The sequence below is a fragment of the Psittacula echo genome, assembly GCF_963264785.1.
Source record: "Psittacula echo genome assembly, chromosome: 5".
Taxonomy (NCBI): Eukaryota; Metazoa; Chordata; class Aves; order Psittaciformes; family Psittacidae; genus Psittacula; species Psittacula echo.
In genome coordinates this window covers 25118543-25142808 of record NC_137739.1, presented here as the reverse complement: position 1 = coordinate 25142808, position 24266 = coordinate 25118543, and positions in this window count along the sequence as shown.

The window sequence follows — 24266 nt, the reverse complement described above, 5'->3', positions numbered from 1 at the left end:
TTATATCATAACTGTTACATATGTATTTTTTTATTTACACTACAGTTATTTTTACTTCTCTACTTCATGGATACAGACATAATCTTCACTCTTCTATTTCTTAATTAAAGGAAGGATGATTTTTAAACACATCATTAGTTTTCAAGATGTATGTTTCAGTTCTTTTATAATCAATCCTTTGTCAAAGAATATTCCCAGCAGCAAAGAGTATCTGATGTCAAATAAAACCACATCGTAAACTGATTTACTGTGTGTCTTTTTGTCTTAATTTTTACAGTAGCTCTGTATTTGTCTTTTGAAGAGTTGAAGGGGAGGAATGTATTAGGTTTTTTTATTTTCTTCAAAAATATACATACATACTGGCTTTTTAACCACTATCTACAGCAGTAACAGCTCAGTTGCTGAGAAAGGTTGTGTTCACGTGTCATATCACACAGATTGTGGACATACGTGCTACCATGATCTTTCCTAGAAAACCTGACTGACAGTTATTAAATATAACACATCCTGGTGAGGTCTTTGGTCTATTCACGTCTGGTCTATTCACATTTTCTCTCATGGATTTGTCTGATTTTCTATTTTTTCAACCCATTTTTCACTGGTTTAGTCAGAGAACTGCTCAGGATGCAATTTTCTATCACCTTTCCTGCAGTCTTATATTTGTCTGGCCAGTTTCATATCTATATGTATTTTTTCTAAATTTCTAGATGTCTCCAAGTGGATTTCACTAGGATTACATTTTGCATAGGCAAACCCGAGACTAATAGTCCTGTCTGCTCTCTGTATTGCTCTTTACAACGTTGCCAATTTTTACTAAAAGACAGCACATCATGTATATGCCCTGGGGGCAACACTACTTTTAATACCTCGAATGCTTTCTACTGCATTAAGGTAAGGCTGGCTATATTTTCTGCAGCATGCTATTTATTTGACTGTATTCATACTAACTCTGCAACTGGTAGTCTAACTGCATCTTTTCATTCAATAAGGAGCTGACATTTTCCCTGGTTAGTGTCAATCTATACTATTGACTTTCTTGTAGTTTTAATTAATCTGTGCATTGCAAACTCTGATCCCATGATATACAGGTAGATTTACAAACTAGCAAGGCTGAACAGATGGCCTTGACTGCCATTCTCATCTTCTGCAAGGGTGCTGGTGAAAGCACCTCTAATACAGAAAGTATAGGTGCATATTTAAATGTTGGGAAATTTCTGATCTGCATCTAAAAGTGAACGAAGATGGCTGTGTTACAAACACAAAAAAGTCAAATCAAACTTACTATCAAAGGTGACTGGTCCTGTACATGGATTCTGTCTTATATTTGGAGAGATGAGCAAAACTAAATCTAGTCTAAGTTCAGAAAAGTGACTTCCAGAACTTTAGGATAACTAACAGTGAATGTAAGTTTTGTTTTCAAAGCCTTGAAGAATATGCCATAATAAAGCCAGAAGAACACACAGTTTCCCCAGGCTCTTCCCCTGCAAAATATCAGCCAGGCAGATTCACTAGAGAATCTAACTAGGAGAGATCTGTGGGTCAAAAAATTACTTCCATAGGGAATTCAAGGCAAGATGTTGGCAACTACGAAAGAGATTCAAACCTAGAAGTTTTAGTGTTCCCTGGCCACTATGCCAAGCCTTTCCACATAAAAGTCAAATCTGTTCCACATGATTCTTCCTACATACTGTATAATAGTATATATATATAATAGGGGCTGGTGAGTAAGATGTTTGCAGAAAAAAACGTAACCTGTTTTGGAAACAATATTCCCCAATATACGTATGAGAAGGACCTGAGATTGTTTGCTAACTTATAGTGCAGGACCATCTATTTCCACTCTCCTCTGGTACAAAGTTACTGAGAAGTAAAGAGGCAATTACTGTGGCATAAAAGTAAGCTGAAGGAGGAGACTATGGAGAACTTAGTACATTTTGGAGAATTCATACAGGCTTCACACTGGGACAGCTCATCTTTACAACCACAAAATGGGCATATCTTCCTGTTAAAAATATTGAGAGAAAAGCTTAATTTTCTTTGGAGCATTTTACAATTTCTCTCAGTTGTCTGCACTCCCCCAGTCCATGTCAGGTAAGAGCAGTGTGTGGGGGGAGAAGAGCATCCACTAGCTGGAAGCAAGGCAGAGTGAGAGCAAAAGCAAAAATACCAATTACAATGCAATTACTCCTTAGGCATGACTGTACTGGGGTGCTACCCACTCACCAACTGCCCATATCTGTGGGTTGACTCTAGTTTTACTACAGTTAAGGAAATGTTGTATTCCTTGTTCAGATAGACTACATTAATTTAGGGTACTGTACTGCTTTCCCCTGTTATTTTAAAGGATGGGTTGCTTTTTAGGCTTTTTTTGTTTTCTTGGAACACAGACAATTACAACTTTTTTGACTGACAAGCACAAGACAGTTTTATCATTACAGACACATTTGGTTTGTTATTTTTTTAATCTAAATAGCTGTACAGATAATCTCAATTTGGATAATGTGCTATCTTACAAAGCATGTTACACTAGGCCAAAATGAATCTAGAACTTCCCTCGATGTCCAATTATGTATATAGGACTTTCGTATCCAAGAGGCAGACGTAAAAGAGAAGACAGGTCAAGCAGGGAGGAAAAAAAAAGGAGATAAGTGGCACCATCTATATACATTAATAGGAAAAAAAACTGGCTCAAGTATAAAATGGTAGATGACACAAAGAAGAATAAAAAAGAGGAGGTATATAATCGTATGAAGAGAAGAGAAAATAGGTTGTAAAAGAAGCAAAAGAGTCACAATGGGTGAACTTGATTCCCTCTTAAACAACATATTGAAAGCAGCCTTAACAGCTGACCAGAGCGAAGATCTGTCATAAGTAAAAGTTATCTTAAAAAGCAAAGCTGCATCACTTTTGGTTCCACTTAATTATTATTAAAAAAAAAAAAAAAAAATAGAAAAGAGAGCAAAAAAATGTGTACCACTACAGAATCCCATTTCAGACTAAGCAAGTGGAAGAAGTTGTACTGGTATGTCAGCGTGTCTAGTTCATGCAGCAAAAAGGTTAAATTTTGGTACAAGCACTGATATTCCCAACTGCTTTTTCCATCATATGAGTCATAAGTGACATAGATCTGTATTTTAAAGGAGTTACAAAAACATATTCACAAAATGACCATCTCCAAATGATCACCCTGCCTACTGCTGAGGACATTCAGTCGTGATTAATGTCCTGGCCTAGGAGAGTTGTTAGTCACATGCTTAAATGAAACTTAACTAATCTGAAATAATTTCTGTGAGATTATTCATATGCTTGAAATTCAGCAAGTGCTTCACCATAGAGAAGCCTAAATTCCTGTGTAATTCTCTGCCTCCATCACTCTGTCCACACTGTAATCAGCCACTTTGCTATTGTTATTTTGACTATTTGCCGAAACTCATTAGGTCCTCTGTTGATATTTCAAGTATTGCTCCTTCATGCTGTGAATTTAGGGAAAGAATTTAGATTTGCACTTATACCAGCCCATATGGTAGGGGAAGGTGGCAAGGAAGGGTTGGCCAAAAAGTTAAATGATTGAACAGTACCCTTGAGACCTGGATGTGTTTTGTCACAGTGTGACTTCAAGAAGTTAAATACTGCAGCATTTACATTTTATATACCTTGTGCTACATGGTAGGATAATGAAATTATACCTAATTAATAGCTAAATTACTTACCTTCCTATAGAATACACAAACAGAATGAACAGTGCTAGCAAAATTAATAAAATCTGAAATAAAAGAATCCCAGACTGGTTTGGGTTGGAAGGGACCTTAAAGCGCATCCAGTTCCAACCCCCTGCCACAGGCAGGGACACCTTCCACTAGACCAGGTTGCTCCAAGCCCTGTCCAACCTGGCCTTGAACATCCTCATGGTGAAGCCACCCACTAGAAAATCTTGTACACAGTACATATGAAAGGTACATGTGAAGTGGACTAACATACATTGCCCTTGAGCTGTGTTGTAACTAACAATGATTCCTTCCCACTTCAGAATCAACATCTGCAAAACCTCTGATGGAGGCAGGTACTCAGAGGACACAGTAGCTAGTACTGTTCAGGACACACAACAGATCCCAAGCGGCATTACAATGTCTGTCTAATTTTTCCACTAGTATTAATGGTTAGGAACTTCACTCACCATTTGACACACACAAGTCCAGTTGCCTTCCGTGAGCTGTTGCATCAGGTCAAGAAAAGACTTTTGGTTTCAATGATTTTGCAATTACTCACAGAGATGTTATCTGTTCCGTGGTGAGACAAACAGCAGGTAGTTACTTGCACATGTAATTGATGAGAAGCATCTGGGCAATGACTAAGGCCAAGCTCTTGTTAACAGAGAAAAACATTGACAGAACAGAGCCTTTAGTATTATTCTATGTTATTGAATAAAAATAATTTTAAATCAATAAGCATTTCAAGATTTACTAACCAGCAAAAAAAAAAAAAAAAAAAAGTTGGGAAGAAACGTATTTCCTGATCAACATTTTGCTTGCTGCCTGGGGGCTGATATTCTGAGTAAACCTGAAAGTCCTCTAGTTATTTTCTAAAAGGGTTAACTTATGAACAGCAAACTGTAATGAGCTAAAACAGCATCATCTTTCATAATTTATGCTATTTATGAGCTTAATACTACAGAATTACGCATATTGTAGCTGTTAACACATACATGTGTAGATACATACATGGTAAACTATGATTTCTGTTATCTACAGATAATCTCATAAATTAAAAGTATAAAAGCTGATTTGTTGTTTTTCTTATCACACGGGGCTTTAGGGTTTAAAATAATTTAATAAAGATTTCAGATGAAGCTGGAATAGTTGGTGACTCATAGGTCATCAGTGGGTGGCAGGTGAGAGAAGGGAAAGCCTAAAGCAGTTCAGGTTTTAATGAGACTCAGAACTAGTTTTCAATTCAGAACATTATTAGTTATTTTTTTCCCTGTTATTTTAATCAATACACAATGTTAAATATATTCTCTTTTTTTTTTTTTTTCCACTTTTGTTTAGTCTAATTTGTTCTTTCCTCTTCCCCAGAGATTTCTGAAGGTGGAAAAAGATTCTATCAGAGTTTCAAAGCTAAAGCATTAGTAAATACAATGAAATTTTAGCCATAATGATATTCTTCAAAGAGGAGACCTAAAAAAAAAAGAGCGAGAACAGTTTCAGTTATCAATTTTGATTCTTCAAACATCACGAGATTTGAGTAAAAAATATACTATGGAAATATTATCATTTTAGTGATGCATCTTATACACCATGTATTTATTTAGAATTGAACTTGTAAAGAGAAGCCAGACCTTGACGAGCTTCTGCCATTTCTCAAGTAAATCCAGTTGAATATGTTAATATGCTTCAATAAAGCTGTCTGCTCCAAACAGCTGAGATTTCATGACAGGGGTGGGATCCAAACTTTTGGACACCATATTTTAACGTAACAGACAGTTCTACCTCAACTTTTCAAAATGCATCCCCTGTTGAATTGCTGAAGCTGACAGTTTTCCACTTATTTGATTTCAGCCCTAATCTTATGATGGGGGATCACTCCCACCACTCTGATGGGAGGTAGCCATGTCTACAGCAAGGGTTCCTTCAGAGAGGTTAATAATGAATGGAAGAGTCAGTTGGACTGGCCAGATAACAAGACAGTGAAAGAAGCATGCAGCATTATCCCTAATACCAAATAAAGTTTGCAGAGTTTTTGAATACATGAACTTCTTTCAATAGCTTCTGGCCCTCACTTTTCATAGGCTTATGTCCTTCCATAGACAAAAAAGCCTGGCTTCACATCTTTTCCCCTGGGAACCTGTATCATCACTGTATGCTGGCAGGGCACCCAATCAATTTACTTCTCATTTGAACAACAGAAATAAGATGGTTCTGGTGCACTCCATTCTTCTTCCACTCTCTCTAACTTCTCTGATCTATTCTGTTATTCTTTGACAATGACTCCAAGGAGCAAACACCACCACTCTTCTCTACACACAGGAGCAATAGAACCTCTTGTGCTAAGCAGAAGGACTGCAGGACAAATAATGACACTCTGCCAAAATCAAAATAGTTTCACAGAACCTTTCATTATCACAGAAACCAAGAGTTAAGGCAAAAGAAAGTCTGAAGGTTTGTTCACACAAAACTCTGCACCCCTTTCACTCTCACAACATGAAGCAAGTGCTGAGGCTGAAACCTCTTTGGCTCAACTCTCTGCCTGACAGTTTGGAAGAGTGTTCTCTCTCTTTTCAGTTGCTTAAGACTATGAACTACCTGAAATCCTCAGCTTTTATCTACATCTGTAGAAGAGATTTTCTTATATGTGCTCTGAATAGTGAATAAATAGTGATTCTCACCACAGTAAAAGAAACAAACCAAACATCCAACCCCTGACACAGTAGCACCACAGGTACCTCTCCAGAATGTTTTGTGAAGAACTGACAGCATAAGATGCAGAAGTTCATTATTCCATTCCTACTAATTCATAAGGGAGCGCCCTGATTCTCCAGCAACATGACAGTTTGATGCTGAACATTCCTGCAACCTCAACTTCTATTAAAGAACCTTCACAGCATATTGAATATCAGCTCTGAACCGAGTAGAGGCAGAGGATTACTGAACTCTACAAGACTAATATAATGGTTAAACCTAACTCAAATTTTGAAAAAGTCCAGGATTTAAAAGTAAAGGGTCATAAGAGTCATAATCCTTATTCTACTAGCAACAGCCATAGAAGGATCCTGCACATTCTTACGTGAATACATTGGAACAAGACTGCTACAATGGTATCCAAGACCATTACATTGTAGCCAAGGACAACCCTGTGCAAATATCCTCCCTGTGATCCCACATGAGCCTCATACATATGTCTCATACACACACTCTGAAGGCAAACATTAATGAACTTCATATTTTAAAATCTCTAATGTGAAAGCTGTCCTTGGTAAATTAGGATGACACCAAAGCTATATCTGCTATTGACATCAGTTTAAAAATCTTTGTGCACACACGTCATAAAGACTTTAGAGGCAGTGAAACTGATTTTATGTGTTTTGATGTTTTTAATTCTCTTTTTTCTGCAGAGTTCACATTCTGTCAATTTAAAGAACATGTTTTCCACATGCATACATTGTTCAGCCTGGAGAAGAGAAGGTTCAGGGGAGACCTTATAGCAGCTTGCAGTGCCTAAAGGGGCTACAAGAAAGCTGAAAAGGGGCTTTTTACAAGGGCCTGTAGGAACAGGAAAAGTGGGAAGGGCTTTAAGCTGACAGAGGAGAGACTGAGATGAGATCTTAGGCAGAAGTTCTTCCCTTTGAGGGTGGTGAGGCACTGGCACAGGTTGCCCAGAGAAGCTGCGGCTGCCCTATCCCTGGCAGTGTTCAAGGCCAGGCTGGCCAGGGCTTGAAGCAACCTGATCTAGTGGAAGGTGTCCCTGCCTGTGGCAGGGGATTGGAACTGGATGAGTTTTAAGGTCCCTTCAATCCAAACCATTATGTGAGTCTATGCAGGAAACCAGAAGAGCTGTTCTCACATATAACAGGGTAGGATTAGGAATTACATTGACATGGATTTCATTAACAAAACCTATAAACAATTCAATAGCTTTAGTATAGATTTATTTTCTTTTACATTATTAGCCAATGGTTTGTTATTCTTACTGTCACTGTACCTAGGTCAGGAAAAGAAGATACCATTTTGCTAGGTACTGTACACAGTAACGGAGTTCATTCTCTTAAAAAATAAAGGATTTGAATTTTTAAGAGAAATAAAGGAATTAAACATAACAAAAGGGAGGTGGTGTGAAACAAAAATATTCATCATGACAGGTGGCTATCTCTGTACACCAGGGACTTTCTTTTTGTATGCATGACAGTGAAGGAGCTCAGTGCATCACAAGTGATTTACAGTGATTTTATGTGAGATTAGAATGAAGCCCTTGAAACATATGCATGCTGTTCAATTTCTAGGAGACTCTTGTAAAGAGGTAGTTTTGCGTGCAAAGTCTCAAACAATTCCTTGTCCAGCTAAGATGAAAAGCAAAAATCCTCCTGAATTAAAAAAGCCAGGCTATAATCTATATCATGGTTCCTAGACAAAATCTGCATAGTTCCCTCCCGCAACAGAGAGACAATTTTCATTTAACCAGAAATGAATGTGGGGGTTTTTTTGGAAATTATCGGAGTTGTAGCAAATTTAGGGTTAACTTGAAATAACAAACTACATATTTGTAACTTGCAATTGTTTTAGTTTGCAAACCCAGAATTCCCAGGGAGTCTGCTGTTACTATGGAACTTGATACAGCTCTTTCATGATCTTGTATATAATGATCCCCAACCACCAAAAGAAAGAAAAATGTATTATACAAATTGGGAAGGTAATTTTAGAGAGCTAATTAATAGTACACTCTCTATCACTAATTTTGTGTTTGTTTTAAAATATCCAGAATCTAGGCACTTAATTCTCTCACTATCTTGGCACTGTGCTTTTTAATCAATATTATTTTTCTTTTAGTAAAACCCACAACTTTTTCCTCTCTTTCCACCATTACTCTATGGTGGTGGCAAACTTAAAATAATCCCCATGTGTTATACCTACTTGGGATTCTGATGTATGCACAGCCTGGTATCCTTAATGACTACATCCCTCTGCTTTCCCTTAGGCACAAGGGTGGGAAAAGGGTAAGGAATCTCCTGGCTTCTGCTTGGGAGGTCTTTGAGCAGGACCATTCCAGCCCTCTGGAATGAGAAGTCTTCTGTTCCTATCCATGCTCTTCTGTTCCCTGGGCTGTATGGCACAGACCACAACACAGCCATTAACACTGGGGAACAGGGCTGCAGAACAACTGAAAAGACTGCTTGGTCTCCAAGCTTGTTTTCTTCTAGTTGTGTTTTCCTTTGCCCCATAAATCTTGTACTAAAGTTTTGGAAGTAGCACAGGTTCAACAGGATGATGAAGAATTACCAAACTGGAACCATTCAGCTGCCAGCTAGCAAAAAAACTCTGCAGGAAAGTAAGACATAAATAATAAATACCATGCCTGTATTATCCCAGGGCAATTAGGAAACTGAACTTAGGCTTTCAAAACTGTCCTTCAAAACAGGATAGTATCAGCCCTTATGTCTGAATTACTGAGAAAAGGTAGACAAACCTGAACACTGAACTCAATTTTCTGCTGCATATCAAAGACGTTCAGGACCTCTTGGAGATTTAAAAGATAGGGTTCCATTTCCACAGAATCACAAGTCTTTAATAGGAAATAGGCCTGCAAGATGGTTGGTTCAGCTAAAATCGTGATACCTCCTGGCATGTGGGCTTTAGGCATCACAGATGATATTTGTAGTAGAAAGCCAGCCCTTTAGCTTCTCTGGCCTGCCGGTAAATTGTGCTTAGCTTGTATTTTGGACACTTGTATCACATGCTGCCTCCAAAATCACTGATTTTGGCACCCAGAATAACAATTCAAATATTACTCTTATTTGCACAATTTTACAAAGTTAACAAGACCATTTTTTTATGTTTGTGAAAAATGTTATACTGAGATCCAGAAAACATACATGAGGAAATGTTCTGAAGATCAAGCCATGTGGCAGGAGGCATACTGAACAGTTGAGAAGGAAGGAGCATCAGATTTCTGAATAGATCAAACCCAAGGGCTTCAACCCATTTGATCATCACTGAAACAATATCTCCAAACTGGATTGCACTGAGATTGCTCTTTTCTTGTAGTTATATAAGGCTACTTTTTCCAGAGAAAAGGGGCCTGGATTCTTCTATACACAGCAAAGGATGTCAACTTCCAAGATGCAGTTCCTTTGAAACTTTGTTGGTAAACTTGAGAACCAGTCCGCCTGAATTTCAGAAGTACATAAAAGGAAAGTGCAGGATTCTCCCTAAGGCCAAGCAAAAAAAAAAAAAAAAAAACGTATGCTAGTAAAAAGTTTTCTGAACAGCCTCTATGTACTTGGCCATTTCCTTACTTTTTCTTGGACTTTGTTCAATTTCTGTACTTCTCATTTAACAACAACAAAAGAATTACCCCTAATAAAAACTAAGCCAATGTACCCCCATTTTTCATTGCAAATTGATCATAAATTATTCACTGTTTACAAGAGAACAGTGCTCCAGGTTTCATTTTTAGATTCTTCATTGCTCCAAATTCTTACAGTATTGAAATAGATTTCTAAAAGTCAGGTTCCTGTTGTGTAAAGAGTACTTTTAAAATGAGAAAATACAATACAGAGGAAGTAGTTCTTGTTTGCAATGAGCCTAAAGCAGCAGGTTAAGAAAAACACTGTGAACTCTCTTATTGGTGAGGTCCTTTGCTTAGGTAATATACAACTGCTGAAATACAAGTTGCAACTTCAGTACAGTACTTTTTTCCTTTTTCTGTTGCTCCTATAAAATGTCTACAGTGACCTCTAATGTCATGAAATCTTCATTATAATCTTATATTTATGGAGAGGGGAGGTAAAGTGGAAGACAGAAATTTATTAAAACCAATAAACTTGCTGCTGCCAGGCTACGCAGAACAAAGAGAGAAGGTGGCAAAGGAGTTCCCAGCTCTTTGATCCCTTTTCTCAGCCTCACTGTAAGGAGCCAAGATTTAATTCATTGCCGTGTAAGAAAGGTTCTGCCAGTTGAGAAGAATCCCAAAAGAACCACTCCCTCTTCTGTCTTTCCTGGATATGTCCCAGCCTACTCCCTGCCTCCAATTTTGAGCAGAGATTTAACAGGTCTGGGCAGTAGAGCAAGTACAGCAGGCAAAACACTGTCCCATGTACTCTCCAGTGCATACTGTGTTTTATGGTGTCCTATGCACTCAGGGAGACTCTTTTTTCCCATCACTGCTGTTTCTGTGTACTGTGCTAGGTGAACAAGTGATCCTAATGAAGGTGAGAGCCAGATCCTGAGATGGCATGAATATTATACAACTCATAGCAGCAAATAAACCAAGAAAAGAAAACAGTTCTCCATATTTATATTGCTTCAAATATTCCTCTGTTGATTTCATTGCTGAGTATCTTTGGCTCATAAACTCATTAAGGTAGGAAATTTAATGAGAATTCTTTTAAAAGGCTATATTAAAACTAATAGGAATCCTGTTCACTGGTATCTTTTTCCAGGCTCAGTTAGTTCTACAAAACTACTGCAGAAACCTCAAAGTGATGTTTTTTTTATTTGAACCTTGTTTCCTCTTTCCACTTTCACTTTCATATGCTTCTCACAAACACATGTGCAAAATCAAACTCCTCTTTCTCAGACCTTTTGATGGAGCTGGTAGCAAGTTTATCATGTAGAGATAGAGCCTCATTCTGTAGTTCTGAATCACACTACTAGGCTTTACAGTAACAGAGTACACCTTTCCCTCTTACTGGAAAAAGCATGAGATTCAAACATCTTGGATTTTTCTCATTTCCAAGAATCTGACGAGATTTCAGCCTGTAGTTTCTACCACAGTAAGTCTCTCTGTATCTGTTGCCAAAACTTCAGCATTTGCTTGCACCTTTCTTTTAAGCTGGAAATGAATCCTGAGCATGCAGCATCACCTTAAAATATATTTCTGAGCTGTGGGAGGAATTTTAAGTTCTGAAAATGAACAAACTATGGAAAATGACTTGAAGCCAAAATATGACGATAGAATGACATAGTGACTCTGTCACAATTTATTTTTTTTCTAGATATAGCTGTCAATGTTCACTCTTCTAGAGATCTGTATGTGTTAAATAAAGCAAAAACATAAGGCTTTGTAAAGGACGCAAATTTCTCATAATAATTAGTTATTCGTACTTCACCTTGAAATAAACTACATTTTGATATGAAGTACAAGGATAGGAAAATTCTCTTAGTCCTAGGTTTCAATAGTTTCAAGAAAAGTTCTTCTAAATGGGCTATTTTTCATTCCCAGTTTGTTAAATGATTAAATTTCAGTCTTTATGCTTGTAGTAGGTTGGCTCCAGCCAGCAGTTAGACACACACCAGCCATTTACTCACTTGTCCCCAGCAAAAGAGGAAATGCAAAAATCTTGTGGGTCAATAGACACTTTCATAAGTGAAGTTAAAAAGGAACAAAACTCCACTCCAAGTGATGCAAAGGAAATCACTCACCACCAGACTGATGCCCAGCCAGTCCCTGAGCTACGGCTGCCTTGGAAATATCCCCTGGTTTTATTGCCAAGTGTGACACTACATGGCATGGAATATTGCTCTGGTAACTTGGTCAGCTCTCCCAGCTGTGCTCCTTCCCATCCTCTTGCCCACTCCCAGTCTACCCACTGTGGGGGCAGTCGGAGAAACAGTGGCAGCCTTAAGGCCATGCAAGCATCATTCAGCAATAATTAAACCACTGGTGTGTTACCACAGGGGCTGCTCTGAAGAAAATTATCTCCACCCAAGCCAAACCTTGTACAATGCTGAAGGCACCTCATATATCAAGAGAGATTTCTCAACTTCTGGTAGTATTTTTCTGCATTTTTAGTGCAACATTTAACATCAACAAACTACAAAAGCTGTGTACTTATCTATATGATTTGTGTACCAACTGCACTTCTTAATAGTTAGCTTTTATTTGTTGGCAAAACATTTAACTTGGAAAAACGCATGTCCAGTATAACTATTGCACATTAAAGGAATTCCCATTGCAAGCAATTCAGGTACTGCTCCTTGATGAATGGAAAGGTAACGATCCTAACAGTCATTCGTGCCTTGCCTTCAGGATGGTAAGGCCAGGCTTACGGAGTAAGTCTAGGTGAAATCCGCTGACAATGTTCACTCTGAAGTGGCAAGTCTGATACAGTCCTGCTGTTCAGTAAGGTTCATGCAAGAACCATATTATAGCTTCACTATGTATTCAGAAGTATTTCACTTGCAGGCAAAATTTCATTCAAATCAGTACAAAAGCTTTTTTTTGCCTCAGTGAAGCCGGGACTTTATCACAAGTTCTGGTAAAATCCTACCTGGCCTAAGCCAATCATTCCTTATTTTAACCTTAATTTTCCTGTTGTTCATAGGCATTCATAGTGTGGCGAGTGTTGTTACATGCTTCACTTCCTACCTCGAATTAGGCTGACTGTTCAATCAGGGGATCTTCAGACAGCAGAGAGATTCCCTCTAAAAACTCTCTTTGCAAAGAGAAAACTAGAGATCTCATGACTTTGGACTTCAGAAACAAACTAGGAAACACGTACATAAACAATCACTAGTCTGCACCACAGAACATTGGTACTGAATTGGGGGAAACTGACATTAAATTTATTAATTTTAAGGCTATTCTAAATCTCTTTCCCACATACTGATTTTGAGGTTTAGAACAGTAGTGCTGTAGGAAAGAAAAACAAACAACAAGGCCTGTTCAGCTAACACCGAGACTGGATAACATCATAGTTTTAAAGCTGCTTACAAGAGCAAGATATGCTGTCTGAAACACTTAAGGATCATTTGAATAATTGATGTGCACTGTAATGACAAGCCAAGCTAGAAGAGGCAAGGATGTAACAGGACACTGTCAAACTAAAACTGAACTAAGAGAAGAATCAAGGATGTTGCTGGGAACAACACTAAACATTGGACAGCTATTAAGATGACATGTACTACATATATTGGTTTTTGGCATAATTTGGGGGTGAATTTTGCTCTTCATACAATTGTCTAAGCAATGAAAGACATTTTAAGGGATTCTCCAATCCCTTAAAAGAAAAGGGGAGGTGTACTTCAGAGTATTTTCAGCTGGCAACATATTTGTACAACCCAATCCTAATCTCTCTATTCAGTTTAATCTTGGGTTTGGGGAAGAAGCTCTACTAAATAATTCTTCCGGGGCTTTTATATGAAGAAACAACCACATACAAGGATAAAATTGAGCAAAAAGTTTTCCTGGGTTTTCATTCTAAGTAAACAAAATTCTAAAAGTCAGGAGAGCATCTGGATTCAACAATGGCCTCAGAATTTACTCATATCCAAACCTCAAGCAAGCTTATACTTTACATGTGGACTACAGGGGGAAAGGGAAATTAGCAGGAGTTAAAGTGCTGTGCTGGGCACCTATTTTAATGAACAAAGGAAAAAGAATTAAAAAATAATTAAAAAAAAAAAAAAAAGTGCTTTGTTCCTAAAAGTAATGCAACAGTCTTCTAAAATCTCAGCCTGAACTGACACAGAAATCCATGGTGAAAGGTCTCTATCTTCTACCTTGTTTCATCACACTTCTCTCAATTTTTTTTGCATTCTTTCTTTTCTTTTTTTTCCATTCTTTTCCTTTCTTTTTTTGCTCTTTCCTTTTCTTCCTCCTACCTTATCTTTTATTTTCTCTCTCTCTTGCCTATAGCCATTTTTTTTGAGCTTAGGTTTTGATGGCAGGTGATAAGAACCCAAGTGTAATACAAAGCATGAATTCAGAGTCTGATCTCACAGGATCTTAGCAGCCCTCAGCTAGCTGCGGTGGATTAACATTCAAACTAACATGCAAACAGTTATATCAGAAATAAAGCAATGGTCCACAATATCATCCTGTGTTGAGGGCTGAGAAATCTTAAATCTGGGAAAAGACAGAGCACCTGCAAAACATCAGAGAAAACAGTTATTTTATCAATTGTTGACAATCTAAAAAAACCCAACAAACACAAAAGAAAAAGGAGTGGAGAGAGGAAAATCTCAGATGCAAACAGGAGATGAGGAAAGGAGGTAGCAGGAACACATAGGCTGTAACAAAGTCTTTGGAAAATTGAAGAGGAAACAATTCAGGCTTCTCGCTAGTGGGACAAACCCACCAAAGCACAGAAAGCTGTCATGTAAAAAAAAACCCTGTATTTGACCATGAGGTACAAGTTCATGATTTACAATATGATTCTGTTTCTACTTTTACGTACAGCTGTACGTGCTGTCAAGCAGGAGCCTCAAGTTTCAAATCACCTACAAAATTGTCCATACATTTTAATGTCCAAAGCTACATATACTTGGACTCTGGACAGAAAGCAATCTTAAAGAGACCATGGCACCAAGTTACCTTTTCCTTTTATCCTTTCTCCTCAGCTGACACAAGTGTTAATGGAGTGCAGCTGCAAGTCACTGGACTAAATACAGTCTGGTTAAAAATGACCTTGCCAAAAGAACTCCTTAAAATATCCCTTTAAACAAAATAATTTAATCATTGATCCTGTTACCGGAATGGCTTTCTAAACTATTCTCTCAGACTGAGGGGAAGTAGAAAATTGTCAGGTGAGAGAAAGTGCAAGGACAGAGGATATGTCTTTGAAAACCAAATTTCAGTCAAGCTCCATGCACTGTGACATTACATCTCAGAACTCAGGCTTCTTAGAGACAATCTTCTCTTCACAGAAAAGCAACTGCACTAAATAAAACATCATCAATAGTTTTTTAAATATATTTAAGCAGTAAAATGTGTTACATCCAATAAATATTCATATCCAATAAATACAAATTTTCACACATGCTGATCAAGCATCATAAAATCTAGGTTAAGAACTTTAACAATCTCTGACTTATATGTTCTTTGTACCTGCAAAAAGAAATGTTTTGAAAGATGAAGCTGAGGTTTTCCTTTTAATAAATTTTGTTTTCTATTTGCAAATAGAAGCTTTTTTCATACTTCAGAATAAAATTTAATCAGGCTATTACACATGTATGTTTTTCTTCAGTGCTTTCTTTAAGATCAGTTTTGAACTATAGATCTGTGTGTGCAGTATGGCATGTATAGGAGAGGGAGAAAGCCAAGAATTTTTTCCTCTGATTCTTTACCAGACACCCCTTTTCTATTTCTTTAAGATAATTAGAAGACCTCGCCTACTGGGAAAAGCACTAATTGGACATATCTGCCATCACTGTGCCATGTCACAAAGTAAAAAGTCCTCACTAACGGTTCCTGGGATGCCAACCTGTGGTCGGTGGCATTAGATGATTCACAGAAGACAACCATCTCTGTAGATTAATTATTTTTATTTTGTTCAGACTTTGCTGATTTATTTTGAACTAGTCATGGGGCAGTTAATAAATGTCATTCACTTCGTTAAAAACCAAGGTGCTCATCTGTTGTAAATAGTAATCAAAGTGCACTTAATAGTAAAAAAAAGTGCTGTCTATAATGCCGTCTTGCTTAGTATTACAAACCACTACGAAATCAAGCTTTAAAATAGTATATGGACTCTTCAAGGAGTTACACTGAGCTATATTTTTCTGAAAATATGAAAAACCATATTTATCTAGCAAAATAAAATTAAAGGAATAGCCCCACATGATCCTCCTATGCCAGGTGACAGCAGTAAAGAGCCAGTCACCCAGCAGAGGTGGGGCATCACAGCTTCCAGACTGAGGACTAAGACACAAATAAGTGGAAGAATTATCAGGCTGGGGATCACACACACAGGCTCAGACCCTGAGCCATATACACACACAGACACAGCATTAACCGGGTTCGGGGTTAAAGGAAAAGACCTCAGGCCTCTGTAGCAGTTATTTTCACAGTAGGTTAGCAGCAACTTGTCGTGGTTTAAGCCCAGGCGGTAAATCAGAACCATGCAGTTTCTACTTCCCCCCCACACCTTTCCTCCCCCCACTCCTGGAGGGACAGGGAGGAGAATCAAAAGAATGCAACTCCCATGGGTTGAGATAAGAACAGTTTAATGACTAAGGTATAACACAAATCACTACTGCTACCACTAATAGTAATAATGATAAAGGAAATAACAAGGAAGAGAATACAACCGCTCACCAACCGGTACCTCACCCCCACCCCGCAGTGATCCAGCCCTTCCGGGCACTCTCCATTCTACCTCCTGGGCATGACGTGCTGTGGTATGGAATACCTCTTTGGCTAGTTTGGGTCAGGTGTCCTGTCCCTGCTTCCTCCCACCTTCTCCTCCTCCCTGGCAGAGCATGAGACTCACAAAGTCCTTGGTCAGTCTAAACATCGGTGTTATCAGCTTTGTTCCCAGGCTGAAAGTCAAAAACACAGTGCTGCAACAGCTACTAAGAAGGAGAAAAACTGACTGCTACTGCTGAACCCAGGACAGTATCCACCCCTTATTCCATACCATTCACGTCATGCTCAGATCCCACATTTTCAATATACCATCACTTTCATCTCAGTGCACTCTTATCTTAGTGCACAGACCAATCCCTATAAAGCTGCTGAGTCCATTCGGTCCATGATGGTGGGCTCCACCTCTTGTAACAGTCTTTCAGAGAGGCCCATTGCAAAGTCCACCTCTCGATCATGAGTCCATCTCTATGTTGCATCTCTGCCCTGATGGCCTGAGGTGCCATGGGCCCATCAGGCTCAAAATAATTCACCCTCCCCTTCAGCAGTTTCTGCAACTTGTCATTGGGGACTCCACACAGCTGCCTTCCATCTCCAATGCTTCCAAAGCACTGGAGGGGCCCAGTGGATTAGATACTCGCCCATACTGTCCCACACACCATGACACTCATGACTGTCCAGCCTTGGGGAAAACCTCTTGGTCCCCCTGTATTGTCTAAACCCAAACAAGACCCAAACCTGACTCTGCTTAACTTTCGAGATCAGACAAAATGGTCGTGGGTAGAACACACTCTGTGTGTGTGCCAACATGGTGATCCCCATCACAATCAGCAGGCAGGTCCCGAGGGTACCCAAAGGCCATTCAAAACCTTCAGAACTCTCAAATGATGCTGCTGTGCTTGCCGGCTCTCTCACCACCAGCTTCTGTTTTTTCCGAGTCCAGATCTTCCTCCTCTGCCTTGCTGGGAAATGCTGCGGGGTCTCCTGCATCCTCCTGGGGCTCAGGCTCACAGGGCTCGGCGGACGGCTGCTGGGGGATGCTCTCGGCCGCCGTGGGGCTGGGCTCGGCCGTGGGGCTTGGCTCCTCCGCCGCCTCCTCCCGCTGCTCGGCAGCTGACTGCTTTCCCTTCTCGACCGCCCCCACTTCTTCCACTGGCAGCCGCTCCCTGCCGGCCTCCAGCCCTGCTCCCGCCGCCGCTTGGTCCCCGGGGCCCCTCTCCCGGGCCGCCTCGGCCGCCGCCGGCTCCCGGGGCCGCTCCCCCTCAGCTCCCCGCAGCCTCACAAAGACGGAGGCGAGGACGAGGGCCAGGACGGTGAAGAGCAGCGGGACGGCCAGGTACAAGTCCACGGCCACGTCCATCCTGCCCTGCTGCCGGAGCCCGCCCGTATTACAAGCCATTACCATAAAATACAATGAAACAAGAACCTTAGCCCAAGACCCACACTTGATAAACACTAACACAGCAAATACCGGCTCTAAGTAAGCTACAGCATACTGAAACTGTGACATCAAGAGAAACAACTTTGAGAGCCCATAAATCAGCATTGTGCCTTGGTCAGATCTGTCGTTATCTCAACCCTTCGAGCCCCACGTTGGGCGCCAAAAAAGAACTGTCGTGGTTTAAGCCCAGGCGGTAAATCAGAACCATGCAGTTTCTACTTCCCCCCACACCTTTCCTCCCCCCACTCCTGGAGGGACAGGGAGGAGAATCAAAAGAATGCAACTCCCATGGGTTGAGATAAGAACAGTATAATGACTAAGGTATAACACAAATCACTACTGCTACCACTAATAGTAATAATGATAAAGGAAATAACAAGGAAGAGAATACAACCGCTCACCAACCGGTACCTCGCCCCCACCCCGCAGTGATCCAGCCCTTCCGGGCACTCTCCATTCTACCTCCTGGGCATGACGTGCTGTGGTATGGAATACCTCTTTGGCTAGTTTGGGTCAGGTGTCCTGTCCCTGCTTCCTCCCAGCTTCTCCTCCTCCCTGGCAGAGCATGAGACTCACAAAGTCCTTGGTCAGTCTAAACATCGGTGTTATCAGCTTTGTTCCCAGGCTGAAAGTCAAAAACACAGTGCTGCAACAGCTACTAAGAAGGAGAAAAACTGACTGCTACTGCTGAACCCAGGACACAACTGCACAGACTTTTCAAGAACTTAACTTCTTTTAGACACTTACTTTCCATTTAGACATTTAAATAAAGTACCTATCCCCCTTTTACAGCCATCTATAAACTCCTTCACTGAGCAGATAACTGAACTACCGAGAAATCTAAGGCCCAACACACCAACCTGAAGTCATCTGCAAGACAGAAGTATACTGAGATGATTGGACTCAGGCTTCATTTGATGACTCACACATGGAAGACAATTCCATAATACATGGCTTCCAGCTAAACTGGTTTATGAATTTTCAGTTCTCCTACCCTCACAATCTCAATTTTATCCTGCAAACAGTTCTGCCTCACTTCTGCTAAAAAACTTTATACTGCATAATTCACTATAACCACGTTTGCTTATAGCCAGATTGAATAAATAAATAAATAAATAAATAATTTTCAAGTTGTTTTATTGTGATCCATCTGAGTACCTTGGGATAGGGTGACTATCACACACTGAAGTTTGATTACTCCACAGTAATCACTTTGGAATAGATTTACCTCCCTGTGCAAATCAGAACATTCCCCAGGTCTAATTGAATCCCACTGAAGAGAGAATTATGAAAAAATTCACTGTTCTGAGCATGTAGTCTTTTTCTTTGCCGTCTAGAAGGGGCTATCCTGATGAAAATATACCACAGTTTGTTGACACACTTTTATTCTGTCTTGCTGAACCACCTGTTACTGGCTGCATCCATTGGGTACTCTGAAGGTTCCCAGTCCCCTTAAAAGTGGGACCTGGGTACCCACTGTATCCACTGGGGAGCGATACAGAGGCATGCACCACAAGACAGCAGTGCTCCCCTGCTGCCAGAAGTTGAGAGAGCCCCTGGGGCCATCACATCCAAGCTAGCTAAGCCACGTGAGGATCAACCAAAACTACTCCCCTCATACTGTTTGCACTGCGTTGCAGCAAGACAACCCACATGGAAAAAGGATGGATTTCAGTTCCAAAGCCACAGGACATAATTCGGAGACAATCTTCAATTCATTTCCTAATTTCACCTGAAAGATGCAGTTTAGGCCTCAAGGGTTAAATGTATTACACTGTAACCAAAAGGTAAATCACTTTCAACACTAAATAACTGGCAGAACATTTTTAACCCTTATGACCAATGTAAATTATTTCTCAAAGCAAGGGACACTTCATGGAAAAATTTCTTAGTTACATTAGTGTAAGTGAGGAGTAAATTTATTGTCTTCCTTTGCCAAAGGCAGCATACAGTCTGAGACTGGGCAGGAAAACAGAATTATCCCCTAATTTTAAGTGTAGTAATAGTTACTCCTTTGATTTTTCTCATGGAAATTTATTCAAGAAAAGCAAATTGTTGGATAATCAAGTCACATTTTTCCATTAATGCTTCCATTTTTTCAGTGAAAGCAGGGGTGCATGTTCCTTTGTTAAATGTCTCAATATTTGCTGGTGTAACACTCTGTGCTAGTGCATTTGCAAAGAAATGCAGCAAAGATTTAACAGCACCTTCACTTCAGCTGTAGGTGTTATTGCAATTGAAGATGAAAGTTATTGGCATTCAAGTGATCATTTTGGAAAACAGTGGATAGCTTTTTTTGTATGGAAACATATTGGAGCACTTCATATGTTCCAGAACAGCTGAAATATCTGCAAGAAATCCACCTCCACTACAGTGTTTCAGTGGATCAGTAACGTATAGGCCAGAAGAACAGGTGTCAGCTTCCTAGATAGAAACCACTGCATGTGTTACGGGTGCAGTAGAGGTGATGCAACCTTACATTGCTGGAATACGGCACCTCCTAGGTCACCTGCTTTCTTAGGGTCCAGCTGCCAGGGTTATATTTCAAGTGAAGAGTTTTTAATTTGGTTTAATTATATACAAATACCTCCATATATAAACTTATATATAAAACTTATGCACACAGAGAGAAACACTTAACATCAAAATAATAACAGCACACCCTACACAAAGCTATCTTGTCATCAGTCACGTTCCAAGAAACCTCTTGGCAAAACAGACCCTATGTGATACTGGAGTTAATACAACCAACTGCACAACTCCAAGAACTGCATATTAGCACAAGTAATACTGCAGTTAAAAAAAAAAAAGAAAAAAAAAATGTACTGTCTTTGAAATAATTTTCCATACTATTAACAGTGAAAGTAAGACACTGACCAAATTTGAAAGCCTTTCATTTAAATTACTAATGCCATGTAATTTGAGAAATGAACACATCCAGCACTGTGCCTCCTGTTTAGTGGAGAAGTGATGGCTTTACAGATGAGACTTCAGAAAGCTACTAATGCCCATCTAGAAAGGAGCAAGTGGAAGACAACGATGCTGAGAGCCTGCATATCCCAATTATCACATCTGCTACGCCAATACACCTCTTACAAGCACTCACGTCATTCTATTTCAAATGTTCAGTGTTGTTCTCTAGAAATCAGTAGGGGCTATGACTTTTCTAGCAGCAGGAAATGTTCTGAGTAAGGAGGAGATGTGGGCTGGAAACAAAGGCCTACGTGACCAAGGCCACACAGAAGCTGACAAGTAACTTTAAACAGGAGCTTCAGGACAAGCTGGATTTATGCCCATCCATTCTGCATGCAACTGAAAAACACAAAAATCCAAATGATGGATTCTGTGTGTGGTCAATCTTCTTACTTATTTTTAAACTAGATGCTTGAGAAGTGCGATAGTTTGGCAATTAAAGAGTCAGGAGTGTTGAGATTATTCTACTATAGACAGTTGTTTCCTGTTGGACTAACTCTAATGATAATAAAATCAAGCAGTGCACATTTCTTTCAGCTTTGAGGAGTGAAAAGCATGGGCCAGAAGTAAGCCATACAGGCACATAAATTCCTGCATTCCAGTATATGAAGTATGTTCTTGTTCTCCTGAAACCAAAAGGAATTGAGAGCCCTTGCGCTATTTTTGCCTCAGTTTATCTGGTTGTAAATGGCTGCAATAGATGGGAAGTGTTCTGGAAAATACAATGAAACACAAAAAAAACTAGCCCCAAAGCATGCAAAGAGTTTTAATAAAACACTAGCAGTGCTCAGCTCATATTTCTCTGATAGCTTAAAGTGGAATTTGGTTTTCCTAGTTTCCTTTTTACACACTGCTATTTATGAAGTTGATGTGGTAGCTGGTTTGACAGATGATAGGACTGTTTGCAAGTTACTCATGTTTGGATCCCTATGTGGAAACTTCTAGCCTTTTTTTAAGCACTCAACCTCATAATTTTTTCTCTCTTTTATTCTTTTTATTTTAAATGAAAAAACTGCCCAAGCTTTTTTTTTTTTAACTAATCTTCCTTAAACATACAGCAGCAACACAATGATTATAAATGACCTCAAAGCCATCTGTATATATTAAGGCCTTAAGCTAATCTTGCGGTGTTTTAAATTTAGTTTAATTTTCCTATAAAAAGTCTGACTACGGCAAAATTATATTTAATTACTCTATGCACTGCTGGGATATTCTGCATGTGCGTGCGCGTGTGTGTGTGCACGCTGGGGACAAGGACAGAGAGAGAACTGCATATTTCTCTTCTGAAGGAGACTACAGACAGTGAGAAAGATGTAGCACGGTATGTTCTTGTCAGAGATCACACACAAACTGCCTAAAACACAGCTTATGGTCCTCCCACAATGGGATATTTTTACTATCCTTAATGAAGCTAGGCAGGTGTCTACAGTTATGATGTATGTCCGTCTAAAGTTGGAATTAAGCACAGACACAAAATAGCAATGCTTGACGCACCAGACCGTGACATACTGTACGCACTGTAATTAAAATAAACTACTCCTGGATTCTTTTTTTATGAGGAAACAAGAAAGGCTATAAAGATGCTTTCTGGTTTGTGGAGAGCTGCAAACTATTCTGAGAAGTGCAAAAAAATAATTTGCAGAATGAACTAAAATTCTCCAAAACACCTTTTTAGCCTTAGTTCGCTCTTTGCCAGGTGATTTTGGGGGAGGAGGAAGGAAGGGAGCTTTCCATCTGTTGAGGTGTTAGGATTCTAAACACGTTGCTGAGTTAATTTTGACTCTTTAAAGTGTGAGATAAGTTAATATACTCTAAACCAATATATCATGTCAATCAACAGTGCTTCTCTCAATATCTGCCCACTCACTTCCGCCTCCTGCTTGCAGGCTCTAGAGGCTTCTTGTTCTAAAACCATGTTTCTCTCACGAAATGAAACGTTCAAGTGGTATCAACAAATCATAGATGTCTCTAACGAAATAAACCTGACTGGTGTGAATGGCTGACATTTACTCACTTTGTGCTGATGTAGCATTTTACCTATCCATTTCCAGTCTTTTCAAACCAGGCATAGGAGGCTCTGAAGTATATTAATATTTGCCAGATGCTATAAATTTGAAATATCTGGAGTGTTATATCATCATCTTGTCAGAATGTACGAACAAATTTACTAAGTCTAGGCCTGCCTTGTCCAATGTACTTCGCTGAAGGAACTCTGTTATGCTTGAGGAGTCTTAATGATTGCAGAACCTGGAACCTACATCTGAAGCATCAGGTTTAGGAGTAATTCAGGAAACATAGTCCACAGATTTGCCTAATCTACATACATTTGTGAGCTCCACAACATCCTGTGATAACGGGTTCTCCACATGGAAATTGTGCAAAAAGTAGTTTCGTCCATTAGCTATAGATTTATTTACAAGTTAAAAGTTTCATTCAGTATATGAGTTTTTATATTTGTATATTCCCCTATCATCTTCTCTTCCTCTTATGTCTTCTCCAAACTGAAAAATTTTAATTATAATTAATTTTATAATCCATATGATATTCCATGTTTTTGATCAATCAAGAACTTTCTAGTTCTACCAGATGCTTTTTCCAAATTAATCAAAATTGCATGAAGTATTCAAAATTTAAATTTACAAAGTGACACAACTTTATAAATAAATTTATCCAGCAGCAGAAAGTGGTTTCCTGATTTGCTTTAAATATACCTTAATGCCTAATATTCTAATGACCTTTTGACCAGTGAGGAATATTCAGGGAATTATTTGTAACTATTCCCAACAAGAATTACCCATTCCTTTGGGCTGTGTATAATATGCTTAAAGGCCTAAACTATAGGCATAGTTCTCAGATACTGTAAAAATAATAAAAAAAATTTGCTAAAAAGATAAAGTGAACATTAAGTAACCATATTATCACACCAGAGAACATCCAGTTTATTAGCTGATGTGTCCACTTCAGTATAATATTGGTCTCTCCCTCCCCCTTTGTTAACATAGAAAAGGGGAAAAGGAAAACCAATGCCACTCCCATCATCTCCCTCCCTTGAAAACTA